Source organism: Chlorocebus sabaeus, chromosome 21, assembly GCF_047675955.1.
Source record: "Chlorocebus sabaeus isolate Y175 chromosome 21, mChlSab1.0.hap1, whole genome shotgun sequence".
In the NCBI taxonomy this organism is placed as follows: domain Eukaryota; kingdom Metazoa; phylum Chordata; class Mammalia; order Primates; family Cercopithecidae; genus Chlorocebus; species Chlorocebus sabaeus.
In genome coordinates this window covers 82,436,061-82,451,270 of record NC_132924.1, presented here as the reverse complement: position 1 = coordinate 82,451,270, position 15,210 = coordinate 82,436,061, and the positions used below count along the sequence as shown (strand labels likewise).

The 15,210-nt window shown below is 34.9% G+C and overlaps 1 pseudogene; it reads left to right on the top strand.

The window, feature by feature from the left end:
* LOC140709594 (small ribosomal subunit protein eS26 pseudogene) overlaps positions 1 to 10,962 on the top strand; it is a 178,059-nt pseudogene extending 167,097 nt beyond the window's left edge.
* Positions 10,963 to 15,210: the final 4,248 nt, after the last annotated feature.

Sequence of the window (15,210 nt, the reverse complement as noted above, 5' to 3'; positions counted from 1 at the left end):
TCAAATTTTACTTTTCTATAGGTCTTATCACCTTCCTTTATTTCTTTAATAACAGTGTTTTGTGGCTTTCTTCCAGTCTCTTTTTATCTTACTATGCAATTTTTTTCCCTACAATTTGTGAACAAATAATTCTCAGGCCAAATGTTCTTACTTTATTACTTTAGTTTACATATACTTTTATTACTTTAATTTACACATACATCCAAAAACCTTCATTACCTCAGTGTTCTTCTCTGTCTGTCCTCACAGGATAAGTAGTTTTATTCAGTGCTGACCCCATGGTTATATGCATATTGTTCACATGCTAATGACTCTCAAATTTGCATCTATCACTCAGACCACTCAACCTGAACCACAGACTGCAATATTCAACTGCTAATTAAACATCTCCACTTGAACCTTCATTTAAGAGTCATCACAACCCTAATATGGCTAAAAGTGTTACTAATCTCCAACCTCATCCTTAAATCTGCTCTTAAGTTGAAGCCTTCCCTATCCCAGTTTATTACACCATCATTTTTACTTAAGACAAAACTCCTGACATCACCCTTGAGTCTTCCCTTTTTTCACACTTCACACCCAAACATTAGCAAAGCTCCTTCTCTTTATGTCCAAAAATAGAAAAAAATTCACCCAACTCTCTATTGATGTAATCAATGACCTGGACTACTGCAACAGCCTCTCAGGGATTACTTTGCCTCCGTCATTAATTCCCAACAGAACACAAGTTTTTCACAAGACAATGAAAATAATTTCTTTAAATCAGAAATGATATTGTAACTATTTTCTGCTTAAGAGAGTTTTCAAAGGGCTCTCCACTACCACCAAAATAAATTCCAAATTTTTACTATGGCCCAGAAGGGCTATAGTATTTGACCCCTAACTAATACCCACGCTTTTGTTCCCCCATCCACTGGGTCCAGGTGAGAGGCAACAACGTGCTAGCAGCCCTCACTCTCGGCGCCTTCTCTGCCTTGGCGTCCACTCTGGTGGCACTTTAGGGGCCCTTCTGCCGCCAGGGCACTGTGGAAACCCCCTCAGGCTCTCTGGGCTGGCCGAGGACCAAACCGGCTCCCTCTGCTTGCAGGGAAGTGTGGCGGGAGAAACACGGGAGGGAACCGAGACTGCGCGGTGCTCAGCGGCCCCTTCCATCCACCACCCAAGGGTTGAGGAGTGCTGGCCTGACTAGGGACTGGTGGGCAGCTCCGCCTGCAGCCCCAGTGTGGAATCCACTAGATAAAGGCCAGCTGAGCTCCTGAGTTTAGTGGGGGACTTGAAGAATCTTTATGTCTAGCTGGAGGATTGTAAATGCACCAATCAGCACTCTGTGTCTAGCTCAGGGATTGTAAACGCACCAATCAGCACCCTGTCAAAATGGTCCAATCAGCTCTCTGTAAAATAGACCAATCAGCTCTCGATAAAATGGACCAATCAGCAGGATGTGGGGGGGGGCCAGAAAAGGGAATAAAAGCAGGCTGCCAGAGCCAGGCGCGGCAACATACTCTGGTCTGCTTTGAAAGCATGGTGGCGCCAGTAAATTTTGGTGGTGTTTACTCTTTGGGTCTGTGGCACCTTGAGCTATGACACTGAGGACGAAGGTCTGCAGTTTTACTCCTGAGGCCAGCAAGACCAGGAACCCACTGGGAGGAATGAACAACTCCAGATGCGCAGGCTTAAGAGCTGTAACACTCACTGTGAAGGTTTGTGGCTTCACTCCTGAAGCCTGTGAGACCAGGAACCCACCAGAAGGAAGAAACTGTGGATGCATCTGAACATCTGAAGGAACAAACTCGGGACTACCATCTTTACAAACTGTAACACTCACCATGAGGGTTCACAGCTTCTTCATTCTTGAAATTAGTGAGACCAAGAACCCACCAATTCCGGACCCACAGGACACTGTTTTTAATTTTGTCTTTTGAAAACATGAAACCTATTTTTATCTTAAGGGGTTTTGACTTGTCATTTATTCTATTATGAATGTTCTTCTCCTGGAGTTTACATGACTGCATCCTTCTATTATGTAAGTCTCTAATCAAGTGAAGCACATGGCAAGCATGCACACAGGAGAATGTCACATTATGGCAGTAATTACCAGCGTGAGTTCTGCCAACATCTCCTGAACTTAAATTTTAATTGTTATTTACTTATATAACAAATAAGAAACTGAATTTTCCTGATTGCATATAAGGGATGAAACCTTTTCATTTTATTTATTCAGAAAACTTGTAATTGTATGTGCTCTTTTTACCTCTTTAAAACATATGTAAATATTTTCAAAGTCAAACCTCTTGCCAGACTTACAACCCAGAAATGTTGTTTTCTAGAACTTGGAAACCATCTCTTTGATATGCAATCATACCAAAGGAAGATAGCGTCTGTATCTCCCAGTTTTGGTGGGACAGTAAGAGACTAACTCTGGTGACTACCTCACTCCAAGTTAGAAGACTACGTCCTATCATAAAGATACGGGAATCTTACTGCTCCTTTGGATAAAGACAATTAGCTCACACAGACGGCCACCACAATTACTACGTGAATTGAAAATGAACTCTGTGTGACAAATGGTACTGACAAGTTTTCTTACATGAAGATTAGCTTATTCTGAGAGCATGTATGTAATAGGTTCTATCTGTTTGACTATATATAAAGGTGGGATTTCTTTCTTTGTAACCTCTTAGAAGATTACTTGTGAGGGGTATCATATTCTGATTTAATGCTTATTCAATAATAAAACTCTTCCCTTTCTCTTCTAACTTTGTGCACAGGTTTTCTAGACTGGCAGAATATCTTATTTTTAATTATATTTCCAACACTGACTAGTTGCACACTAGCAAGTTATGTAACATTTCATTTTCCTCATATGAGCAATTGGTACTAATAAAAACTCAAGTTTCTTTAGAGAGACAAATGAATTTAAACCATTAAAAAACAGTGCTTGGTACACTGAAAGTGTTTGATAGTTATTAAGTGTTACTATAACAGCTGTATTAGTCTGTTCTCATGCTGCTAATAAAGACATACCTGAGACTGGGTCATTTATAAAGGAAAGAGGTTTAATTGATCAAAATTTGCATGGCTGGGGAGGCCTCAGGAAAGTTACAATCATTTTTGTAACTTTTGAAGGGGAAGCAGACATGTCCTTCATATGGTGGCAGGAGAGAGAACAATGAGAGCCAAGCAAATGGAGAAGCCCCTGATAAAATCATCAGATCTTATAAGAACTTACTATCACTAGAATAACAGGGGAAAACTGCCCCATGATTCAATTACCTCTCAATAGGTCCCTTCCATAACACATGGGGATAACGGGAGCTACAATTTAAGATGAGATTTGGGTGGGGACAAAGCCAAATCATATCAGCAGCATAATACAATCCCTAGTAATACTGGAAATCATCTTTATTCACTTTAATCTTCATCAGTTTATTATATATCTTTCCTTAACAAACCTCTGCCTATTTCTTTACCTCCATAATTCAAGTGCCTATTCATAAACATTAATAAATATTTGCTTACTAAGTAAACTTGGAGAAACAAAGTAGAAGATGACAACCTGCACGGAAAAGGAACCATTTCCTCTTCTTTCCTCTTCACAACAGGTTAGAGCCCATAAAATTATCTACATAAAAATATGCATTAGTGGTCTTTTATTTTTAGAAATCCTTATCGTTTTAAGAGCTTCTAAAATGTATTTATTTGGTTCATCAATATTAAAAAGTATATTTATTATATTTGGTTTCAAAAGAAAAAAGTTGTAATATAGTTTAAACAATATTTCTGAGAGTGTTTCAGCTCTTAAGAGAATGCTTCATTTATCTAGAAAATTCACCTGTATGGAAAAATTTCTTACTTCAAATAAAAACAGATAAATAAGATGTTAGGTGTTTTATTTTCATGCATTTTGTCCTTACTTATGGGCATACACATGTATATGCAGGTTAAATGTGCATGGTTGCATTCATTTATAGATGCCTACTAGTAATCACTGATTTTAAACACAAGCAATTGGCTATGCATGTACAAGGCAGAATAAGGTTAAAATTCTACTCACATTACAGTGATATAGTCTATACAGTTTAATGAAAATGCAAATAAGCTAGCAACTTAGATGAATAAAACATATCTTTATACACTGCATGTACTAAAAAAAATCCCTCAGATTAATGAGTTATAAATTTTAGCTCAATTCCAGTATTTTATGGTACAGTATATCTTTATGGGATAATTTTATATATAATAAAAATTGGTTATTGTCTCAAACCAGTTAAAAGGCCCCATTTATAAACAAAATATTAACATAAAATAATTACTGTTAGTAGCTGTTTCAGAACACTTTATATATTTGTTGCATTATTTATATAAGATAATTTTGACACAGTTATCACCACTAGCATAGAAACCCAACTACAACAAACTCATATTTCTCTTCAAATGGGTCTTTTCTCCTCGGTCAAATTCATAGTTCATAGGTTTCAATTTTTAAACATGTACTTTTATTATGGGTGGAAAATAGAGAGGTAGTCAAAAAAAATTCTGAAAACATAACTGAAACATTTCTTGACTTAAATATTACAATTAGCCTTTGCTTTCATATAAGCCCTGACAATTTATCATATTATAACATTTCCTTTACAGTAGCTTCCTTAGTTAAGGTAAGTCAATGTCTACCCTCTTTTAGATAAGAGATACATATTTAATAACCTCAAATATTTCCTATTTACTGTAGCTCTAAACTTCCTATAAGATGTTCTTCCTTTAAGAAGTATGTAAATGTCTCTTACAATAGTGCCTATGTCTAACAGTAGCAGTTGTTGTCATAATCTTATGCCAAGATTACAGTGTGCCAAGTATGTTTTATGTTACCTGCCTGCTTATAGCTACTTCAAGAGGAAGTATGCAACCCACACTCCTTGATAAAAGTTATGGCCTTCATTGTCATATTTTTTAATATGTGGACATAACTTCATCCTCTACCACTGCTATTTGGGGCAGGGTTTGGTCCTGTCCAAAAAGGCTTAGTTTGGAAAGATAAGGAAGCATTATCGGATTTAGTCTCATTAATCTGGACTGAGAGAAAACAAATTAGATGATTGGCAATGGCAGTCAGTGTTAAGTGTGTCTAGATGGTAGATTGAGGGTCACGGCGAGCCAAAGCCATGTACACATTGAAGGCATAGAGAACAGAAAGTATATGTAAGCAGAGGAAAAAACATTAACTATGAAGAAGAGCTCATGTGGTATATACCTGAGACATGTCCAGGGTAGGGTACCAACACTGAGATTGCTATGGCTGAGTCTCTAGCACAGCTGAGAGTTTAGCATTAATATCCTATCTAAGCCTTATTAGGGTTGGCCCTATAAAGTCCACCCTTCTTGGATTTCCATTATTTTTTACTTTTCTCCTTACAAAAAATTAAACCTTTCTAAACCTGGTATCGTTAGTCCTCTATCCTCAAGAACAAAGAAAACCTAAGACACGTGGTTAATGTAACATTTTAGCTCAAAGTAAAATGCTGCTTTTCAAGTAAATGTACGTTCAGGAATCTTCATTTGAAACTTATCATTGCCCATGTTACATAACCCCAGGTGGTATTTAATTATGTTCTTGAATGATAGAACTTTAAGTCTAAAAGTAAGATTATACATTATCTATTTTTATGTTGTCATTTTAAAACACAGAAATTAAGAATCACAAGTACATTTTGTGACTTGTTAAAGGTTGTAGTGTTGTAACTCAATTTAGCAGAGACTAGAACTCAAAAGTTCTAATGCCCAACTAAAAGGTAAAACAAGAAAAGAAAATGAGAAGAAAGAAAATGAGAAGAGAGAGAAACAGAAAGGATGAAATAAACAACAAACGTGAGAGAGATTGTATAGAGATGTTTTAATTGCTTAAGAAATTAATTTTAGTGTCTATCAAATTTTAATTTTGGTATTTTTGTTAGCAATAAGGACATATTTAGAGAGAATAACCTTCTAGTCTGATGTGTGAAACAGCTAGAACTTTAACACAGAATGTCGATATTTTTGTGGAAGAAGAAAAAGCAGTGTCTTACTAAAGAATATTGATTTTTTTTGAAAAACTAGGAAAAAGAACATGATGAAAACTAGACATTGACAAGATTGTATGAGTCTTTATAAACCTCATAAGACACACAGGTACATAGCAAATATTTTTACAATAAACTATTCATATTATTGTGGGTGTGTACAGTTAAAATAGGTGCCTGTGAAGATTAAATCAATTTAAAGCACTTATCATTGTCCCAAACTCATAGGAAAAGCTTAATATATATTATAGTCTTTTGTGTGCTGCTATAACACAATACACACGCTGGGTAATTTGTAGTGAACAAAAATCTATTTCTTATGGTTATGGAGGCAACAAAGTCTAAGATCAAGGGGATGGCATCTGATGAGGGCCTTCATGCTGTCATATGTGTCATGTCAGAAGGCAGAAGGGCAAGAGAGTGTGCACAAGAGAGAAAAGAAAGAGGAGCAAACATCATTTTAGCAGGAACCAACTCCTTTGAAAATAGCATTAGTCCATTTATGAAAGCAGAGCATGACCTAATTAACTTTTAAAGGTGCCACTTCTTAACTCTGTTGCACTTGGGATTAAGTTTATAACACATGCATTTGGGGAGATACATTCAAGCTATGGCATCATGTCAATTTCAGAAATACATTGTTAAATTTCGTTTTTCATAAGGATGCATGTGAGACTAAATAGCTCTTTGTTTTATCTTATCATTAATGCTTAGGATAGTTTTTGTAGAATGTACTTTAGAAGGGTGGGAAAGGTACATATGAGAGATTTTTAGCAGAAGAAATGTAATAAATTTTGCCTTTCTATTTATTATATTATTGTCAGAGGAGAATTATATATCAGAGGAAACTCAAGGCACTTTAATGCAGAGACTGGGGAACAATAAGAAAGGATAGGAAGGCTCAAACTGAAGATGGCATTCATAAATTAAGGCTTTGGATGGGGAAATTTTTGATGATTCAACATGTAAATCTAATTGTGAAGTCAAATTATCTAGCTTTTTGGTCCATTTCTATTTGTTATTTATGCTTTTAATTTCAGCTTAGACAGCAGCCATAAGTTTACTAAAAGAAATAAATATAAGATTCTCCCTGGATTTGCCTTAGGGAATCAAACTGATTTCATACATCTTTTCCTTTTCCTTGAACTGGATTAGACCTTTTGAAGATATAAATATAACTGTGGAATGGAAAGCAGATTGTTGAAGACCTAATGTGATTAGTTTTATCTTCAAAACAGTTATCTTTCCTTCATAGTTAGAAATAATGTATTTTTTGGAGTTCAATAGAAAAGAGAAAATATTTTTGATAAATACAAAAAGGTAAGTAGTAACAGTTTTTAAGGATTATGTGGAAATCCTGGAGAGTAATAATCAGAAGAAAGTACATAGAGCAATAGCTACTTGAATTTGAGCTTAAAAAATATATTGTAGAGTTTACTTTTCCCACTCTTAAAGATAAACACATTTCCTAAGACCACCATAAGAAAAACTTACAGTGGCTGACCAATTAGGCTAAAAAAAAAGCGTTGCTGATAATTTTCATAGAAATAATATAAAATATAATTATATCTTAGTTTTATCAAAAGCAAAACATAAGGTACTAAAACTGTTTTTGAAAGTTATGTTTGGTGTCCCATTAACTTAGAATTGATATTTAAAATTTACTTCTAGATACTAAATATATTTATATAACTTTAACAAAACCATTGTGAGAAACTAGAAAACTTTTGGAAGCTATTAAGTTTAATAGTATAAGAGTAGAAATGTGCACTAGAGCATACTATTAAACCTATGAATATGAAATTAAGTGTATTTGACTGGCATTGTTTAAATTTATGTTATTTAGGTATAAATCACACGACCCAAATCATCCCTTGGTGTTAATATATCATCTGACTAATAAGCAGAATTTCAAAAAATGTAGAAATAGTTTTTAAATGTTCTTTTGGCCATCTTTATTTTTTTTATTTATTTAACAGGTTTTGCTTGAAAGTAAAAGCCAGGTTCCAGGTTTTATTTAGGGAATTGTATACATAATGTTATCTACTTTTACATTACTCTTTTCATAAGTATCATAATTCTCTTTTTATATTAGAAATAGCAGCATGCAGAAATAAAACACCATGCCAAGATCATAAAACTAAAAAATAGCAAATCTTGATTTTTCCCACCCCAAATCCATGCCATTTGTAAAAAGAGCATTTCTGATTAATTTTCCCTTACCGGTTTTAGGGGAAAATTGAGGATTTCAGTGATATGTTGTAGAGTGGGGGAAACTCCAGAATACCTTCAGAAATTGACCAACTCATTCCCATATGTCTTTTCTTGCAAGTGTAGGAAATTATCTCCAATGTTTCCATAATGCAGTCCTCAACTTTACTCTCATATCAATGTTGGAGAGTTTTCTGAATAAAGGCCAAGTCAGGAACAAAACTACAGCTTAACTTTCCTTAAATAATCATGCTTGCTTATTTTATTCCGCCTTACACACACACACACACACACACACACACAAACACACTACACACATCTCCTCAAATAATTTCTCTCAGCATCTCTAAATCCTTTCATCATGTTTTAAAAAAGAAGAAAAATATTTCTACCAGAATAGGCTTAGTTAAGTTAACTTCCTGAAGCTTAGTAATTGGCTAAAGGTTACAATTCTCCAAGGCATGAGAGGATTTTCAATACTAGTATGCACAAAAATGAGTTTATGTTTAAACAATCAAATTCAATTTTACTAAGATCATTCTTCAAAGAAGAGATATTCTCAAAAGTCCTTTAAAAGAAATAAAACAATAGAAAAGAAGAAGAAAATAAAAAGAGGAAAGAAGTTTACATTCCAATATCTTATGAGCTAAGACACAAAAATCCTTAATATTATAGTACCAAATTGAATACAGCAATATAAAACTGAGACAATGTTTATACCAGGAACACAAGGCTAACTTAACTTAATAAAATCAGTCAGTGCAATTTACCATATTAATACAAGGAGGAAAAAATGAAGGCAGAAATGGAATTCAATAAGATTGAACTCCAATTCATGATATAAAATTGCAACAAATGAGGAATGAAAGAAAAGTCCCTTCAGCTGATAAAGGCCTTCAGTAAAACAAAACAAACAAACTCAAAACACACAAGGCTATAGTTATCATCATGCATAATGATCTAAAATTAAAAGTTTTCCTCCTCTTATTAAGAGCAAGGGAAGGATGTCTACCATTATATACATCCAAAATTATAACACAAACACTAGCCAGTTAATTAAGGTAACGAAAGGTAACAAAAAGCAAAATAATTAAAAATAAGCCTGCCATTTTCTTCGCACATAATAATCATGCACATGGAAACCCTATGGAATCTTCTAAAACATTCTATAACAAATAAGTGAATCCAGCCAGGTTACATGAAAAAAATGCTGTATTATAAAAATGAATTGTATTTCTCCATATCAGCAATGAACAATTAGAAAACTGAATTTAAAACATACCACTGAAGAGAGTACCAAAATATGTCACATGCTTAGTGTTAAGTCTGATAAAGATTATACCAGACTTCCATACTAAAAATATGATATATATTTGAGGCAAATTTTCAAAGACATAGATAAATAAAAAGTTATAAATGAAAAGATATACCATATTCTTGAATTGAAAGATGCAAGACTATTAATTTGTCTACTCTCCTCAAACCAATCTATACATTTAATGAGATCCCTGTCAACATCCCAGGATGGTTTTACGAAGAAAACAACCTTTATAGGTGTGGTTTGGATCGGGAAAACTTTTCCAATGCAATACAAAAAAGCATAAGTAAAAAATAATAATAAATTATGTGTTACTATATTTAAAATACTTTCTCATTAAAAATAGCATTAAGAAAGTCCACAGATTACAAAATACATGTTTGTAGCTTATACACTGACAAATGACTGACAGATTATGTACAAATACAAATAAGTACATAATAGGCCAAATAATCTAATTAAAAATGAGGAGAAAGACTGTAACAAACTCTTTATCAAAAATGTCAATAATTACATGATAAAGTGCCCCAAATCATTAGTTATCAGAGAAATGAAAAATAAAACTATAACCAATTACAATTTTGCACCTACTAAAACTGCTAAAAGTAGAAAGAACCAAATTTTGCTGATGTGGAGCACCTGAAACTATATATTTTTGCCCAGAATACAAAATGGTAAATCACTTGAATAAGTGCTTAGTAGTTTTTTGTGAAATTTAATATACACCTAATTTCAAATCCATCAATTCCACTTGTGTTTACTCAAAAGAAATGGAAACATAGATCTATCAAAAGACTTGAATAGCAACACTCATAGCAATCTTATTTATAATAGCCATAAACCGGGGGAGGGGGGTGGGATTGCATTGGGAGTTATACCTGATGTAAATGACGAGTTGATGAGTGCAGCACACCAACATGGCACAAGTATACATATGTAACAAACCTGCACGTTGTGCACATGTACCCTACAACTTGAAGTTTAATAATAATAAATAAATTTAAAAAAAAAAAAAAGAAAAAAAGAAAAGAAGGAACAACGGTCGTGCCAAAAAAGGCCCGCAACCACGTGCAGCCTATTCACTGCATGAAATGTGCCCAATGTGTGTACAAGGACAAGGCCATTAAGAAATTCGTCATTCAAAACATAGTGGAGGCCACAGCAGTCAGGGACATTTCTGAAGCAAGCGTCTTTGATGCCTATGTGCTTCCCAAGCAGTATGTGAAGCTACATTACTGTGTGAGTTGTGCAATTCACAGCAAAGTAGTCAGGAATCGGCCTCATGAAGTCTGCAAGGACCAAACACCCCCACCCGGATTTAGACCTGCGGGTGCTGCCGTACGGCTCCCACCAAAGCCCATGTAAGGAGCTGAGTCCTTAAAGACTGAAGATGGACTATTCTCTGGAGAAAACTAAAATGGAAATTGTACTTAAAAAACAGGCCATCTATTTTAATATTATATTTTATTTGTTAATTTAAAAGGTAATACACACTTATGGAAAACAATTCAAGCATATCCTATTTGCAAGTATTACCTTTTTTACCAGCTGTAGTTTAATTCTTATTTTATTTTATTTTTTGAGACAGGGTTTCACTCTGTCGCCCAGGCTGGAGTGCAATGGCGCTATCTTGGCTTACTAGTCTTGACCTCCTGGGCTCAAGTGATCCTCTTACCTCAGCTTCCCGAGTAGCTGGGACTACAGGCATGTGCCACCATGCCCAGCTAATTTTTGTACTTTTTGTAGAGATGGGGTTTCACCATGTTGTCCAGGCTGGTCTCAAACCGGGATCAAGTGATCTGCCCTCCATGGCCTCCCAAAGTGCTAGCATTACAGGCAAGAGCCACTGCACCCAGCTGCATTATTTTCTTAATTCCTGGCATCAAAAACAAGTAATATGAAACCTAAAGGTTTAAACTGAAAAGTAACTCTTGCTTCCATCTTTGATTCCTGATCCAGCTTCCCTCCCCAGAGGCATACATGTTATCAATTTATATATCCTTCAGAGATAGCCTTTGCATATATAAGCAAAGAGATCTATTTATACTTTTTATTTATATACAAATAACATACCATGCATTTTAGTCTATACCTTCTATGCATACTGTAATAGCTGATATCATATGCACAGAAGGTATAGACTAGAATATATGGTATGTTATTATTTAGCAAATCACTTAAATTTTAAAAGTACAATCATGAACCGCATAACAACGTTTCAGTCAGTGACAGACCACATGTACAATGGTGGTCCCATAAGATTATAATGGAGCTGAAAAATTCCTATTGCCTAGTGACATAGTAGCCATGGTAACGTTGTAGCACAACATATTACTCACATGTTTGTGTTGACACTGGTGTAAACAAACCTACTACATTGCCAGTTGTATAAAAGTACAGCACATACTATTATGTGCAATACATAATACTTGATATTGATAATAAATGACTATGTTACTGGTTTCTATAAAAAATAAAAATAAAAAAAAAATAATAGCCATAAACCAGAAACAGCTAAAATATTAACAAAATAATAAACTATGATGCATTGTTATACCAAATAAAACTCAGTATTTAAAAGGAATATACTACTGATACATATAACAACAAATATTAATCTAAAAAATACAATGTTGAAAGAAACTGTACACATATAATACCTAGTGCATGATTCCATTAACAATAAGTAAAAAATGTCAAAGCTGATCTATGGAATTAGTCTATGGAAAAGGCAAAACTAACCTATGGAAGAAATGTGGAAGCATTTAATTCAGTGTGAGTGAAGGGATTGAGTGGAAAGGTGCTACGGGAAGTCAGGGACCCCGAATGGAGGGACTGGCTGAAGCCACCGCAGAAGAACATAGATTGTGAAGATTTCATGGACCCTTATCACTTCCCCAATCAATACTCTTGTGATTTCCTATGCCTGTCTTTACTTTCATCTCTTAATCACATCATCTTCTTTGTAAACTGAGGATGAATGTCGCCTCAGGACCCTGTGATGATTGTGTCAACTGCACAAATTGTTCGTAGAGCATGTGTGTTTGAACAATATGAAATCTGGACATCTTGAAAAAAGAACAAGATAACAGCGATGTTCAGGGAACAAGAGAGGTAACTTTGAACTGGCCACCTGTGAGCCAGACGGAACACAGCCATATTTCTCCTCTTTCAAAAGCAAATAGGAGAAATATCGTTGAATTCTTTTTCTCAGCAAGAAACATCCTTGAGAAAGAGAATGCGCCTTGAGGGCAGGCCTATGAACGGCCCCCTTGGAAGTGTGCCATCTTTTATGGTGGAAGCCGAAGGGATGAAATAAGCCTCCGTCTCCTGTAGCGCTCCCAGGCTTATTAGGAGGAGGAAATTCCCGCCTAATAAATTTTGGTCAGACGGGTTGTCTGCTCTCAAACCCTGTTTCCTGACAAGATGTTATCAATGACAATGTGTGCCCGAAACTTCATTAGCAATTTTAATTTCTCCTCATCCGGTGGTCCTGTGATCTCGCCCTGCCTCCATTTGCTTTGCGATATTTTATTACCTTGTGAAGTATGTGATCTCTGTGACCCACACCCTATTTGTGCACTCCTTCCCCTTTTGAAAATTGCTAATAAAAACTTGCTGGTTTTACGGCTCAGAAAACATCTGGGATCCTGCTGATATGTGATGTCTCCCCCAGACACCCAGCTTTAAATTTCTCTCTCTTGTGCTCTTTCCCTTTATTTCTCAAACCAGCAGAGACACCCAGGAAATAGAAAAGAACCCACTTAACCATTGGGAGTGGGTTCTCCCGATAGAAAGGAACATAAGGGAACTTTCAGTGGTGATGTAACCCTAATGGATTACATAGGTGTATACCGTTGTCAAAACTCTGTTGAAATGTCAAAATGGTACATTTAATTAAAGTTTTTGATGTAATTATACTTAAAATACAGACTGTTGCAAAGAAAAAAATACTTTTTTATTTTTACTTAGAAAATACCACAAAGAAAAAGCAAACATAAAATATGTCTTAATTTTTCTTCATCCACTCCTTCATTCAACAGACATTGTATCAGCCATGTTACAACATATAGGCAATGTTCTAGATGCTGTAAATTTGGTAGTGGACAAAGTCTCACTTTGATATAGAACCCTGGCATGCACAATCTAATGGACAAGACATAGCAAACATACATACAAATAAACACTTACAGAGTGGTGATATGTGCTGTGAAGAAAAATAGAGCAAAAAAGTGGAATGGAATGTGCTAAATGGGATCATCAGGAAGACGCTTTCTGGTAATTAGCATTTTAGCAGAAATCTAAAGACATTGAGGGAAGGAGCCATGAAGATATCCAGGGAAATCTACGTGAAACAGAGTCAGAGGGAAGAATAAACTTAAAGTCCCAGACATGGGCATGCTCTTGCTATGCTTCAATAACATTAAGAAAGTTAGTGTGATTATTACTAATAGAAAAACAAAAAAGAGTAGATATTGAATCCTGAGAAAGAAGGAGCAACCAGCCAGAGAGAGGGGAAGCAAGTCAATGGTGCAGTGAAGCACACAGGTAAAGAAAGTGTATGATGTACACCAGTCCCCTCCATTGCCAGGGGATATGTTCAAAGACCCCCAGTGGATGCCCAAAACTGCAGATGGTGTAGTACCAAAGCCCATATTCATTATGTTTTTTTTTTCCTTTACATACATAACTATGATAGTTTAGTTTACAAATTAAGCACAGTAAGAGATTAATGACAATAACTGATTATAAAATAGAACAATTATAACAATATACTGTAACAAAAGCTATGTGAATATACTCCTTTTTCTCTCTCACAAAGTATCTTATTGTACTTTACTATGGGTAACTGAAATCATAAAAAGCAAAACTGTGACTAAAAAGGGGACTACTGTATTATGTCAGCTGCGGCTGGCAATGAGGAAAATGAATTATAATTTTAAATAACAAGGATAGCGTTACTATTACATAAAATCTCAGATTCAAATATGGCTTCAAAGACTATAGAGCCAGTTCTTAAACACTCTATTACTCATTTGCACACTGATCAAACTCATGTATTCAATTAGGGATTATCAACCTTGATATATGTTAAAATGTCTGAGATATTTTAAGAAAATACCAGCTCTCAGCCATAGAAATTCTGATTTAACTTTTTTTCTGGTATGGGGTTGAACTTTGGTATTTTTTTCAGTCTTTTTGTTTTGTCTAACATGTAGCCAAGATTGAGTCCAAATTTAGATAAATCCAGCGATGGGAATTCATTAACTCTCGAGATCATGTATTCTCATACTTCTATGATATGTTACTTCAAATCTCTTAAAAATCTTGTCACCTTGAGACTAATATTATAAATTATTTTAGACATCTATGACTTGATATGAATCAGACTATGCCCAAATTCCTGATTGATCTTTTCCAGAACCATCTTAGATGATCAATATCTGTCATAAAGTGAAATCAGTTTAAAACCTACTATAATCGTAACAGAAAAAAATATCGCAGTGTCCTGAATTAGACCATTGCCAGAGGTATGTTCTAATTACTAAGATTTTCATTGTGAGCAGAGGCTTATGAATATTATCTATTTGTTTACTGGCTGACTAGTTTGTGTTTAATTTTGGCAAT